Here is a 14700-nt window from a genome sequence, read left to right as displayed (position 1 = left end):
GGTAATGAATGAGAGGCTCCATGTAGAGGTGCGAGAGAGATATTGTAGGGCGGCCAGGAAAGCGTGGGACTGTGTTCCATGGTGTAAACACTTCAACTCCAGGTGGTGCCACCTGTCCACCCAGTCTTGTTCCTGGCCACGTCCACTCTGATCCCCCACACCCACGGAAAGGGGACTGGAGGCAGGGACTCAAGCCCAGAATGGAGCTCCAGTGCTGGGGCTCATTGTGGCACCGCTAGGCTACTCATCCATGGCTGAACATAGCTAGCAGGCTAACCGCTAGCAGGGTAGCATTTTGTTAGCACTCAGTATTTTACACTATAGAGCCTTAAGTTGAGAGAGAGGCTTCCTGAACTACAGTAGGATCAGCTTCAGCTCTCGTAAACGACATCCCTCTGAAATGATCCAGGCTCTGGCGCGACCAAGTTTCCTGTCTGCAGTTCGTTTGTTCAGACTCACTAATCTTCTCTCTCTCTCTCTCTCTCTCTCTCTCTCTCTCTCGCTAGCTTCCAGAGACAACTGCTGCTGCACCGCTCATTCAATTCTGGAAAAATCACCGGGCCAGTCCGCCTGCATTACTCATAGCACAGGTGGACCCAAACCTCCATAAAAATATCTGTGGACTTATGCATATAGATGTCGTCATTTTAATGAGCCCCCTTATTTTCCTATAAACCAGAGATTACAAGTATATATAGTATTATTAATAGTTTTTCCATGTCTTTTATTCTTGTCTTTTTTCCATATCGGCGATTATTTCCATTTGTGTAGGTCCAGAGTGATAGTGGAGGGAAATGCCTGGAGACTAGTTTATCGTTAGCTGGGTCTATGTGGTTGCAAGTGAACCTAGAGGCATGCATGGTTGTTGTGTGCAGCAGGGAGACAAAGGGAGGGAGAGAGTGGGAAGCAGAAATGGAGAGAGTAAGAGTAGAGACGGAGAGAGTAAGAGTAGGAGAGAGAGAGTGACAGGGATCTAACTACTAGAGATGAAAAACTGACAGCAGAATTGCTCCCTTGGTGAAGTAAAGTGGACGGAATTTTACACCCATGAATAGTAACTGTACAGTAGGATTTACCAGCTGACTTAGAGAGCATAGAGACATGAAGGTAGACAGAGGAAAACACCAGCGAGAGGAGAAACAGAACCAGTCTCTTGCACTGGTTTAAAAACAGCAGTAGTGAGGGGGTGAGTGAGAGGGGGTGAGTGAGAGGGGGTGAGTGAGAGGGGGTGAGTGAGAGGGGGTGAGTGAGTGGTGCCCACGGGTGCATAGAGAAAGCATGTGAGAAAGGAGATGACACACTGCCCCCAGCCTTACAGTAGCCCAGTGTACAACACAACCCGACACACTGGCCTGACTGTCTGTTTGAACCACATGTAAACACCGTCAAGAGGTCAGTTGTGATGATGACAGGCGGATAAAACAAGGCTGCTCAGCCCTCTAGGGCTCTGTCCTCTCTTACTCACCTATGAAATTCATTATGTCTGGAATATTTCTACACGGATGGTGAGACATCCAGTGGTGTTTGGTCTGAGTGTTTTTGTCCCCCAGCAGTAACATGTGCTACTGGTTCCTCTGTAATCAGCGAAACACAGGAGGAACCTCAAGAGCAGGACAAAAGAAGAGAGGAAGTGATGCAATGTATCAGCAGTCATGGGAGAAACCAGACATTGTGTCTGTGTGTCACCCGGTGAAATCCGTGGGCCCACTTTTCTACAGTTGTCTATTTTGTCTATCGGATAGGACGAAATGCATAGAAATAGAACCAGAGTCCCCATTCGAGTCAATGATTTGTCCACTCTATTCATTCTATTTCTCTGCAATTAATCCTCTCTGATAGGCGAAATCCAGATCGATAACGTTTGAAAAACTGGGCCTTGAGTGTGGCCAGCCCCAGCAGTGTCATAGGTCATCTGTAGAGACCAGAGCAGGAAGGACAATCTGCTATCTGGTTCTGCTTGCCGCTCCCAACGGTACAAAGGACAAGTTTGTGTTAAGATATTAAGCTGGAGAATTACACAAACAGTGCACAAGCTCTGGAAACAGGCTGGAATTTTTTGTCGCTTTCTGACGCAATAGGGGAAAGAAGTAGTGTACTACTGTTGCTAATAACATGATCATGTATTGTAAAGTACAGCACAGATCAAATTCCAATGATGATACTAGTGTAACATTCTGTCGGTGTGGTATTCTCACACCCCAGACCGATATGTCCATTGTTGGTGTCATATTTTGTGTGTGACTGTAGTGGCAGTGGAAGATGGTGTGCATTTGACTTGTGTGGTCAGCCATTCATACATATGTGTTTAGAGTTGAGGTTTTTACTGAATCCTTCCAGCTGTCTATCTGTCAGCTCTACCCACAAACCTTGGACTGGAGTCGAACTTCCTCTCCATGAAAACACTTAATAAACAAACACCAGGGTGTTACCTATGAGGATACCCCAGCGGCACACACACACACACACACACACACACACGCGCACACACACACACACACACACACACACACACACACACACACACACACACACACACACACACACACACACACACACACACACACACCACACACACACACACACACACACACACAGAGATAGAGGGAGTAGTGAGAGACTTCTGAGAGGTACAGCAGATGTGTGGCAGTCGTGTCTGGCCCATGGAGAGGTAGGAATGTGAAACCTCGTAACGCACCTCAGATTTTCCATTCCCGCTGTGTACACATCCCGTTATCAATTTTATATGAAAGTAGGAAATTCCTTTAAAGCTCTGGCGCGATGTAGCTGCAGGGGGGCATTCAGCTAAGGGGGCTGTACAGGTCCAGGGCCCCGTGCATTCCTGGCTGGGGGGCATCTGGGCCCAAGGAGGAGGGGGAGGGGTGCCATGCCTACACGGCCCATGGTGGCCCCTTCATGACCACTTTAATGGTGGAATTAAACACTGGTATGCTACTTCACCCATTTTCTCTCCTCTCTCTCTCTCTCTCTCTCTCTCTCTCTCTCTCTCTCTCTCTCTCCCCCATCTCTCTTTCTCTCTCCCCCTCCCTCTCTCTCCCCCTCCCTCTCTCTCTCCCTCAGATCTGCTTCGGGTAATTTGCAGCTGAAATGGCGTATAATTGGGTGAAATGTGTTTTGTGTACGTTTGTATGACGGGTGTTGCAACCTTTGGAAGAGTGCTACAATTCGATTACCACTGGCAGCTATTAAACAGAGGCTGAGGAATATATGATTGTCCAGTGGGGAGAACTGAATAGCAGCTGTTGATAGATTTCTGGATGTGTTATATGAAAGTGCAGTACGATTTGCAGCCGGAACAAACTGTTCCTAACCAAGAGGAGTTTCAATCGTTCAGTAATATTGCAGCCTGGCTGTTCCCCACAGCTGGATCTGCTTGAAGTCGTAGCATTTCCAAGAGCTGAAATCAGTCGTGACAGCTGCACTTGTACCCTGACAATACAGACAGTCCTCCATTCAGCCTGACAATGCATCACCTTTGTCGCGTCTCACATGAATGCTCAACAGACAACAGTTTTTTTGCCGGCGCGAAAGAGACTTTCTCCAAATACAGAATAGGAACCTATAATATTCTCTGGCTGTTTCTGACTGTCATTTAAATGCCCAGGAGTAGTCCTAAGTGATGAAAGAGGATCTTGAGTGAGCTCATGTCAGAGTTTCCTGGTGCGTTGATGTGGCCCAGGGGACTGGAGATTGTTGGTCTCCACTTCCTGTTTGGTTAATCTTATTGTCATAGAGATCAAGACAATATCAACACAATATGATATAGGTTTAACACTATAATACTCTGCTACTATGAGGGAGGGCAGTTCAGCTTGACTCTGACTAAGCCATTGTTCTATTTTTCTACTGTCCTGTTCTGTTTAGAGGTTGTGGACTGTTTTAGCTGTATACCTCACAGTTTACTGGGACATTGCAGAGTAGAACAGTCAACTAGAGTTTTTTCTGCTCAGGTCTCTGCTAGAAGGCATGTTTTTCAGGGAAAAGTCTTAGGCCTGGCCTTGCTAGAAGCCATATTTTTCAGGGAAAAGTCTTAGTCCTGGCCTTGCTAGAAGCCATATTTCTCAGGGAAAAGTCTTAGTCCTGGACTTGCTGGAAGCCATGTTTTTCCACCACCACAGCTGTTTTGAGCAGTGAGGTGTTTTGGTACATAGTGTTGTAGTCAGTATTGCTCGGAAAAAGAAACTCCAGAACAGTTGATTGTGGTTTGTTTACAGACCTTGTTGATTTATTCTCCTTCGCTCCCCTTTCTGATCCCCCTCCAGACATCTATACGCACGCACGCACGCACACACACACACTAGCTGTTGCTAGGAGGCAGTGGTGACTCCAGTGTGTGTCCCGGGGGAGCCAGTGTACTGTCTGGTGTATAGCCCTCCGCCCCAGTAAAACAGCAGCTGCTAAGGTTACGTAAGCACTGTGCTGAAGACCAAAGAATTCCTTGTTAACTCAAAGTAGAAAGTCATCATCGGATACGATGGACTACCATAAGCGTGTGTGTGTGTGTGTGTGTGTGTGTGTGTGTGTGTGTGTGTGTGTGTGTGCGTTGATGTGCGTTCATGTCCAGCCCTCACGAGGACACCCAGTTGACTCTGTGTGTGTGTGTGTGTGTGTGTGTGTGTGTGTGTGTGTGTGCGTTGATGTGCGTGCATGTCCAGCCCTCACGAGGACACCCAGTTGACTCTGTGTGTGTGTGTGTGTGTGTGTGTGTGTGTGTGTGTGTGTGTGTGTGTGTGTGTGTGTGTGTGTGTGTGGTGTGTGTGTGTGTGTGTGTGTGTGCGTGTGCGTTGATGTGCGTGCATGTCCAGCCTTCACGAGGACACCCAGTTGACTCTGTGTGGGGGGGATCAGAAATAGAAACTTAAAAAACGGTTGAAATATATTTATCTGTATTCTAGAAGTTTATGTAATGTCATTCATTCATCACTGATTTGTGGTAGCTAGCTCTCTCTGTATGGAGCTGGCTCTGCGTCCCTATCTACTGTGACACCCTGAATCACATTCACTCAGCAGAGAGAGAGGGAGAGAGAGAGGAAGAGGGAGAGAGAGAGAGACAGCTCCTGTCTCTGTAATATAGAGCAGGATTTCTCCATAGGTCTCTGTAATATAGGTCTCTGTAGACAGAGGGCTTTAGCTGCTGGCTTTACTGTTCTGATAGGAAATAATGTTGCTGTGGATGTCTTGCTGCTGAAATACTGGCCCCTGGCTAAGCCTCCTATTTCTCTGGAGAGTGAAGGGTATTTCCTCAAGAGATACAAGCCGTGCTGAGAGAGAAGCCCATCTTCTGACAACTTATATCTCCCTTAGGAGAAATTCTATAGTCCTCCGGCTTACTAGAAAATGGAAGGATACACCTCCCAAGTTATTTTGTACTTAACATTTTTTATTTAACCTTTATTTAACTAGGCAAGTCAGTTAAGAATAAATTCTTATTTACAATGACAGCCTACCCCAGCCAAACCCGGATGACGCTGGGCCAATTGTGAGCCACTCTATGCGACTCCCAATCACGGCCCGATGTGATACAGCCTGGATTCGAACCAGGGACTGTAGGGACGCCTCTTGCACTGAGATGCAGTGCCTTAGACCGCTGCGCCACTCAGGAGCCCACAGTTAGCTAACAGCGATACTGTATTTCATCTCACTCTCTGTGTTAAAACGCATCCTTTATTTATACAGGCATATTCACATTTAATACCAGTGATTCTGTCGGTATCCTCTCCTTGGTTTTGAATATAGTTCAGTATAGCCGCGGGCTAGGCATAGGCTGATGTGGAACATACCTGTTATCCTCTGTACGAAGCTATAGTAAAATGCAGCCTGTGGATTTTCCAATGTCCTCCTGATCCCGGCTGGGCTGGAAAGTGTCCCAGTGATGGTGACAGGAAGTCCCATACAGGCAGGAACACCTGTGCTGCTGCTGTGTTGAGGGTTGGGTTGGTTGTTTGGTTGGTTGGCAGCCCAGGGCTCTAGGTCTCTCTGGTATTCTGGGGCTCTGCTCCAACACAGGGCCTGTTTGTGTGGCTTCCACCCCAGCCGCGTGGCTCCCACCCCAGCCTCGTTAATTACTCTTTAATTGAGCCCAAAGCTGTTTTCCTTCCCATCACAATTCATTACCAACGCACATGTTGCAGGCCAATCAGGAGGGACCTGCTCTGCTCTCTCTCTAGCCGTGCTGGTAAATCCACCTATGGATGCAGGAACAGGAACCATTGGCATGCTCTGTTACCCGGGTACCGTACCACAGGGCCGTGCCATCTCGCTGGAAATCTACTGGAAAAACAATTATCCCCCAAATGTTCTTAATTTGGGATGATTGGATTTATCTTCCTACTGGAGAAATAAAGAGGCTGCGATGTTCCCCGCCCGAGAGTCGCTCCCTCACTCTCTGACTGTCTCCATGATGCAGCGGAAAATTGAAAATGAACTTGTCCACAGAGTGGATTGAACATGTTATGACAGACACGGAAAAAGAAAAGAGTCACACAATTTTCCCCTTTACTTTGGCAGGTACAAGTGACTTGGAAAAAATCGGCTTTTCAAAAAAGAAGGACTGGAAGAAAAGAGAGAGAGGAAAACAAGTAGAATACGGCCTGTCACAAAGCCATGTTTTTATAAAGAGAGAAACAAAACAAGTAGAATACGGCCTGTCACAAAGCCATGTTTTTATAAAGAGAGAGGAACACAAGTAGAATACGGCCTGTCACAAAGCCATGTTTTTATAAAGAGAGAGGAAAACAAGTAGAATACGGTCTGTCACAAAGCCATGTTTTTATAAAGAGAGAGGAAAACAAGTAGAATACGGTCTGTCACAAAGCCATGTTTTTATAAAGAGAGAAACAAAACAAGTAGAATACGGTCTGTCACAAAGCCATGTTTTTATAAAGAGAGAGGAACACAAGTAGAATACGGCCTGTCACAAAGCCATGTTTTTATAAAGAGAGAGGAACACAAGTAGAATACGGTCTGTCACAAAGCCATGTTTTTATAAAGAGAGAAACAAAACAAGTAGAATACGGCCTGTCACAAAGCCATGTTTTTATAAAGAGAGAAACAAAACAAGTAGAATACGGTCTGTCACAAAGCCATGTTTTTATAAAGAGAGAAACAAAACAAGTAGAATACGGCCTGTCACAAAGCCATGTTTTTATAAAGAGAGAGGAACACAAGTAGAATACGGCCTGTCACAAAGCCATGTTTTTATAAAGAGAGAGGAACACAAGTAGAATACGGCCTGTCACAAAGCCATGTTTTTATAAAGAGAGAGGAACACAAGTAGAATACGGTCTGTCACAAAGCCATGTTTTTATAAAGAGAGAGGAACACAAGTAGAATACGGTCTGTCACAAAGCCATGTTTTTATAAAGAGAGAGGAAAACAAGTAGAATACGGTCTGTCACAAAGCCATGTTTTTATAAAGAGAGAGGAACACAAGTAGAATACGGTCTGTCACAAAGCCATGTTTTTATAAAGAGAGAGGAACACAAGTAGAATACGGTCTGTCACAAAGCCATGTTTTTATAAAGAGAGAGGAACACAAGTAGAATACGGCCTGTCACAAAGCCATGTTTTTATAAAGAGAGAAACAAAACAAGTAGAATACGGTCTGTCACAAAGCCATATTTTTATAAAGAGAGAGGAAAACAAGTAGAATACGGTCTGTCACAAAGCCATGTTTTTATAAAGAGAGAGGAACACAAGTAGAATACGGCCTGTCACAAAGCCATGTTTTTATAAAGAGAGAGGAACACAAGTAGAATACGGCCTGTCACAAAGCCATGTTTTTATAAAGAGAGAAACAAAACAAGTAGAATATGGCCTGTCACAAAGCCATGTTTTTATAAAGAGAGAGGAAAACAAGTAGAATACGGTCTGTCACAAAGCCATGTTTTTATAAAGAGAGAGGAAAACAAGTAGAATACGGTCTGTCACAAAGCCATGTTTTTATAAAGAGAGAGGAACACAAGTAGAATACGGTCTGTCACAAAGCCATGTTTTTATAAAGAGAGAGGAAAACAAGTAGAATACGGTCTGTCACAAAGCCATGTTTTTATAAAGAGAGAGGAACACAAGTAGAATACGGCCTGTCACAAAGCCATGTTTTTATAAAGAGAGAAACAAAACAAGTAGAATACGGCCTGTCACAAAGCCATGTTTTTATAAAGAGAGAGGAAAACAAGTAGAATACGGTCTGTCACAAAGCCATGTTTTTATAAAGAGAGAGGAACACAAGTAGAATATGGCCTGTCACAAAGCCATGTTTTTATAAAGAGAGAAACAAAACAAGTAGAATATGGCCTGTCACAAAGCCATGTTTTTATAAAGAGAGAGGAAAACAAGTAGAATACGGTCTGTCACAAAGCCATGTTTTTATAAAGAGAGAGGAACACAAGTAGAATACGGTCTGTCACAAAGCCATGTTTTTATAAAGAGAGAGGAAAACAAGTAGAATACGGTCTGTCACAAAGCCATGTTTTTATAAAGAGAGAGGAACACAAGTAGAATACGGTCTGTCACAAAGCCATGTTTTTATAAAGAGAGAGGAAAACAAGTAGAATACGGTCTGTCACAAAGCCATGTTTTTATAAAGAGAGAGGAACACAAGTAGAATACGGTCTGTCACAAAGCCATGTTTTTATAAAGAGAGAGGAAAACAAGTAGAATACGGTCTGTCACAAAGCCATGTTTTTATAAAGAGAGAGGAACACAAGTAGAATACGGCCTGTCACAAAGCCATGTTTTTATAAAGAGAGAAACAAAACAAGTAGAATACGGTCTGTCACAAAGCCATGTTTTTATAAAGAGAGAAACAAAACAAGTAGAATACGGTCTGTCACAAAGCCATGTTTTTATAAAGAGAGAGGAAAACAAGTAGAATACGGCCTGTCACAAAGCCATGTTTTTATAAAGAGAGAAACAAAACAAGTAGAATACGGTCTGTCACAAAGCCATGTTTTTATAAAGAGAGAAACAAAACAAGTAGAATACGGTCTGTCACAAAGCCATGTTTTTATAAAGAGAGAAACAAAACAAGTAGAATATGGCCTGTCACAAAGCCATGTTTTTATAAAGAGAGAGGAAAACAAGTAGAATACGGCCTGTCACAAAGCCATGTTTTTATAAAGAGAGAGGAACACAAGTAGAATACGGTCTGTCACAAAGCCATGTTTTTATAAAGAGAGAGGAACACAAGTAGAATACGGTCTGTCACAAAGCCATGTTTTTATAAAGAGAGAGGAAAACAAGTAGAATACGGTCTGTCACAAAGCCATGTTTTTATAAAGAGAGAGGAACACAAGTAGAATACGGTCTGTCACAAAGCCATGTTTTTATAAAGAGAGAGGAAAACAAGTAGAATACGGTCTGTCACAAAGCCATGTTTTTATAAAGAGAGAGGAACACAAGTAGAATACGGCCTGTCACAAAGCCATGTTTTTATAAAGAGAGAGGAAAACAAGTAGAATACGGTCTGTCACAAAGCCATGTTTTTATAAAGAGAGAGGAACACAAGTAGAATACGGTCTGTCACAAAGCCATGTTTTTATAAAGAGAGAGGAACACAAGTAGAATACGGCCTGTCACAAAGCCATGTTTTTATAAAGAGAGAGGAAAACAAGTAGAATACGGTCTGTCACAAAGCCATGTTTTTATAAAGAGAGAGAAACAAAACAAGTAGAATATGGTCTGTCACAAAGCCATGTTTTTATAAAGAGAGAAACAAAACCAGTAGAATATGGTCTGTCACAAAGCCATGTTTTTATAAAGAGAGAAACAAAACAAGTAGAATACGGCCTGTCACAAAGCCATGTTTTTATAAAGAGAGAGGAACACAAGTAGAATACGGCCTGTCACAAAGCCATGTTTTTATAAAGAGAGAGAACAAAACAAGTAGAATACGGTCTGTCACAAAGCCATGTTTTTATAAAGAGAGAGGAACACAAGTAGAATACGGTCTGTCACAAAGCCATGTTTTTATAAAGAGAGAAACAAAACAAGTAGAATACGGTCTGTCACAAAGCCATGTTTTTATAAAGAGAGAGGAAAACAAGTAGAATACGGTCTGTCACAAAGCCATGTTTTTATAAAGAGAGAGGAACACAAGTAGAATACGGTCTGTCACAAAGCCATGTTTTTATAAAGAGAGAGGAACACAAGTAGAATACGGCCTGTCACAAAGCCATGTTTTTATAAAGAGAGAGGAACACAAGTTGAATACGGCCTGTCACAAAGCCATGTTTTTATAAAGAGAGAGGAACACAAGTAGAATACGGTCTGTCACAAAGCCATGTTTTTATAAAGAGAGAGGAACACAAGTAGAATACGGTCTGTCACAAAGCCATGTTTCTGTGTGTGTGTTTCTGTTTTCCATGAGTGATGTTTGGTCAGAGATAGAGACCGAGAGAGAGAGAGAGAGAGAGAGAGAGGGGTATCAATCCAGTTCCTCTCCCTCCCTCTTAAGGAAGGAACATGTTGAGTGAGCCAGGTGGAATCTGACTAACTTTCCTCTTCATGTGGAGCCGAGTGTTTCCACCTCTTGCCAGTCAGAGTCAGTCAGTGTTTAGTCACGGCTGGGCCCCTGGGCCCCTGGGGTTCATGTCTCACAGCCTGCTCCTTGCTGCCCTGCTGTTGGGTAAACATGAATGAAACTGTTTTCTGTTCTTTTTACTACCACTTCGTCTTAGGCCTGTTTCCTGTCCTTTATCTTCCCCGTAAAGCGGAAGCCGTGTGTGACTCAATTCAATTCAATTCAAGGGCTTTATTGGCATGGGAAACATATGTTAACATTGCCAAAGCAAGTGAAGTAGATAATAAACAAAAGTGACTCTCTCTCTCTCTCTGTCTCTCTCTCCCTCCCTTGTCAGTCAGAGACTCAGAGAAGTCAACTTCACACCTCTCGTGACCACTTCCTTTAGCGTCATTGGCTCGATTCCGGCTGCACGCCTCTCTATCGCGCTCTCTCAATCTCACATCTTTTGTTGAAACGCTGAAACAGGAATTTGTGTCGGTGTTGTGTTAAAACACAGCCATCTATACGGCTACATCCAGGCATTGAAATAAAGGCACAGAAATCAGCCACGGTGTAAATACTTGTGTACGGCTGGGAGTGAAACAAAAGCACCACAAAAAGAAACCATCAGAACAAAACAGCCGTACAGGATTGAATCCACAGGGACGTTAGACTCATGTAAGTGTGTTTATTTTTGTGCCGAACACACACAGTATATTGCTCATGGCTTTTCTCTGGTCTCAGCAGTTCCTCACCGGTCCAAGGCCACTTGAGCGATGTCTCAAAAAGTGTCCTTCACAGCTCCAATCCACTCTGACAAGATAATTTTAGATAGGCAGGCAGAAATACCACATTGTTCCCTAGAGTTTTTCCCCACATCCCTCCCTCCCTACCTCTGTCCATCCATCCATCCCTCCCTCCCTCCCTCCCTCCCTCCTCTCTACATAGGATTCTTATTATGGAAGCATCTCAAATATTGTTGCAGCTGCTCCGTTGAGAAATGTCCTTCGACTTATTTCAATCAGCAGTTTAACCCTTCTGCTGTGAATACCCAGCTGGGATCTGGTGCCTTATTAACACAAACAGGGAAGACTCTCAATGGATATGGATGAATGGATCAATTCCATTGGACAGGATACAACATTATCTAATGTGGAGAGTGCATATCTTTTTAAATACAGTAATAGTCAAAAAAGCCAGTTTTGAGCAGTTCAGTTATCTCCATCATGCCTTGTTTTTAAATGTAGTTTATAGTGTCCCTGGAGGGATCCATATTGTGGGTCAGTAGACTATAATGTAAAACATCCTGTTACATCATTGAGCTTCTACAGTAAGCAAACAGCACAGCTGTCAGTAAGCAAGGTAGCGCACACCTTTTGTTTCTTATTCGGGTTGATGAACATGCTCTTCCGGAATCTTCTTCCCCAACGTTAGAGAGAACACACTGTACTGTAGGACTGTACTGTTTTCTGGTTGGTCAAGAAAGACAGCAGGATATTACATTACTTACAGTGCAGCTATACAGTAAGTGTTTCTCCATACAATATGAATATGGCCCAGAGTTTTTTCTTAATAAGCACTTGATCTCACCAGGTCTGATCTGAGCCTCTATTATAGAGTCGTTATATTGTCGGCTATATCTAAGGCCCACGTTTTTCCTGCTTGTGTCACATGATCAGGAGAAAGTCAGGTCCTCCGTGAGGTTCTGTTTATGTCGAGTTAATAGAAGAAGCCATTTAAGTCCAATTCTGGCACCTTGTAGTCAGTCAGTCAGTCAGTCAGTCAGTCAGTCAGTCAGTAGAGTGAAGTAGTGTTCCCTCTGGTCTCCCCAGTCTGCTGGAGAGGATTCCATGTTCTGCCCGCCACAGCTGTGTCAGTCCTCTCTCCCCGTTCCTCTCCCCTCCCTTCCCCCTGCTACCTTACCCAGACACTAAAGGAACCCTCTTGTCCCACCGACACATTTCCTCCGGCTGACTAAGTACAATTTGAGAAAAGCCTCTTACTTGACTGAATAACATTTGTTGTATAAAAACTGAATGGAGCAGAACAGTTTCCATGTGGCATGTTTCTTTAGTTCCGGTCTATCTGTCTGTGTTGATATGAATAGATAATGAGGGATAACAGCAGGCCTTTCTGTCCTCTCCTGGCCTGGCCTGGCCTGGCCTCACCCCTCATTGTGACTGGGACGGAGAGCAGAGAGCAGTGGATGTCTCTCTTGGGGATGTTGCTGTGTACAGTGTTGTGTCTGTGGAGGTGTGAGAAGCAGACAGCTGATTTGTTATCAGCCTGCAGGGTGGGAGTGGCGTTCCTACAACCCTTGGCCATGGGTAGCTCTGACCCTGTGTGTTCACTGAGGATGTACACTATCTGTGTCCTGTTTCCGATCTACTCATCAGGGAGATTCTCTCTCTCTCTCTCTCTCTCTCTCTCTCTCTCTCTCTCTCTCTCTCTCTCTCTCTCTCTCTCTCTCTCTCTCTCTCTCTCTCTCTCTCCCTGCTGGGCTGGAGTGACACTGGCCTTCTGTATAATTCAGGCCTGGCAACTAGGCTGCTTTGAAAAGTGGGCCACTTTACTCATGTGCTTAGCTTAGCATTAAAATGAATGCGTAGTGAGGCTCAATCAGGCATTGTTATTATCTTGCGTGAGGGTCCGTCTCCCTCTCAGTGCGGCTGTTAAACAGGCAGAAATCAATGCCGAAATATAGACACTCTGTCTGAAGTGGCTTTATGAAAAACCCCAGCAGAAAGACTGACGGACAGACAGGGAGATATTCTTGGCTCGGGGTAACTCTTCCCCATTTCCCCTCTCCAGTTCGCTCTTTATTAGGCGTGTGGACAGGGCAGGCAGCCTGCTCTCCAATGACAACATTACTGTAGGGGGCCTCAGAGGATGGCCCTGGTCCCTACAGAATCAGGTTTACGCTCCAAGTCCCTACAGTCACTAGCTAATCCTCTTGACAGGGACTCCGGTAAGGGCACTACTTTATCTTGCGGAAACCCTACAGCATATCACGCCCTCCATTATACAGAGATTAGCTGGGAAAGACTCTGTGCAGACACAGCAGTTTCTGTATCAAAGGCCATAATGAATATGACGGCAAAGGCTGGAGTATCACTATACAACCTGTATCTACCGCCACGGTGGTGAGTCAGCAGTCAACCTTGGCTTGATACTTAAATAACCAAGGTGAAGTTAAAGGCGAAATAAAAATGTGGTAAACCTGTTTTGGTCAACCCCTTGACAAATGAGGTCTGGGTTGCCTTTATTACCTGTTGATTATCATAAACTACCCATTTATGAGGAACTAAACTATGTTGTGATTTCTTATGATTCATTATCATTGACTCAGCTTGATTGTCCATTATTGTGCAGATGTTTGAAGGCGTCTGGAATCCCAAGACAAACCCCGAGGCTGATGATGTTACATTATGATTGCTGCGTTAAGACGTGTGTTGAACTAATTTTCGTAACACCTTGAGTGAAAGGCTTTGGTGTGAACAGACCTTTGTTTATCATTGAGCCTATCGGTGTTGTCAGGGAGCCTCTTGAACAACGATACTCTGTAGATGCTTCTGGACTAATGAACACGATGCTTTGGAAGCCCTAGAGTTCTTTTCTTCTTTTTCCCCCCCTTGACTAAGCTGTTCCTTTCAAAGAAGGTGATGCATGAAGGGCTGATCGTCTGATTGTGGCCCTCCCATTTCACCCTCCTCTGTCTGGGAGATTAGCTCCTCTAAGGCCACGCCACCTGGAATCATCATGCCTGTTACGTCACACCCAGACTGTGTGTGTGTGTGTGTAGACTCCAGTCCAAGGTTTGTGGGTAGAGCTGACAGATAGACAGCTGGAAGGATTCAGTAAAAACCTCAACTCTAAACACATATGTATGAATGGCTGACCACACAAGTCAAATGCACACCATCTTCCACTGCCACTACAGTCACACACAAAATATGACACCAACAATGGACATATCGGTCTGGGGTGTGAGAATACCACACCGACAGAATGTTACACTAGTATCATCATTGGAATTTGATCTGTGCTGTACTTTACAATACATTATCATGAGTTCTGTAACATTGTGTGGCCGCTCACAAGGATGCACACAGGGTTTTCATTGATAACTATCTTCTTTCAACAGGATAGCCTAACCTACGTCCTATACCGTTTCTGTC

The 14700-nt window shown here is 44.1% G+C and overlaps 1 protein-coding gene across 6 annotated transcripts in view; it reads left to right on the top strand.

Annotated features, from left to right (window-relative positions):
- The window catches only part of hivep2a (HIVEP zinc finger 2a), an 83325-nt gene that overhangs the window by 39280 nt on the left and 29345 nt on the right, over positions 1–14700 (top strand). For 2 of the 6 annotated variants that reach the window (XM_014144499.3, XM_014144498.3), the window contains exon 3: positions 507–590. The exons of the other annotated variants lie outside the window; for them this stretch is intronic. The gene's annotated coding sequence lies outside the window, so the exon portion shown is untranslated. The remainder of the gene's footprint in view (positions 1–506; positions 591–14700) is intronic. 6 annotated transcript variants of the gene reach the window in all.

The sequence above is a fragment of the Salmo salar genome, chromosome 15 (assembly GCF_965601325.2).
Source record: "Salmo salar chromosome 15, fSalSal1, whole genome shotgun sequence".
Classification (NCBI taxonomy): Eukaryota; Metazoa; Chordata; class Actinopteri; order Salmoniformes; family Salmonidae; genus Salmo; species Salmo salar.
Note: the sequence above shows the minus strand (reverse complement) of the source record. Positions and strands in the feature narration are given on the sequence as shown.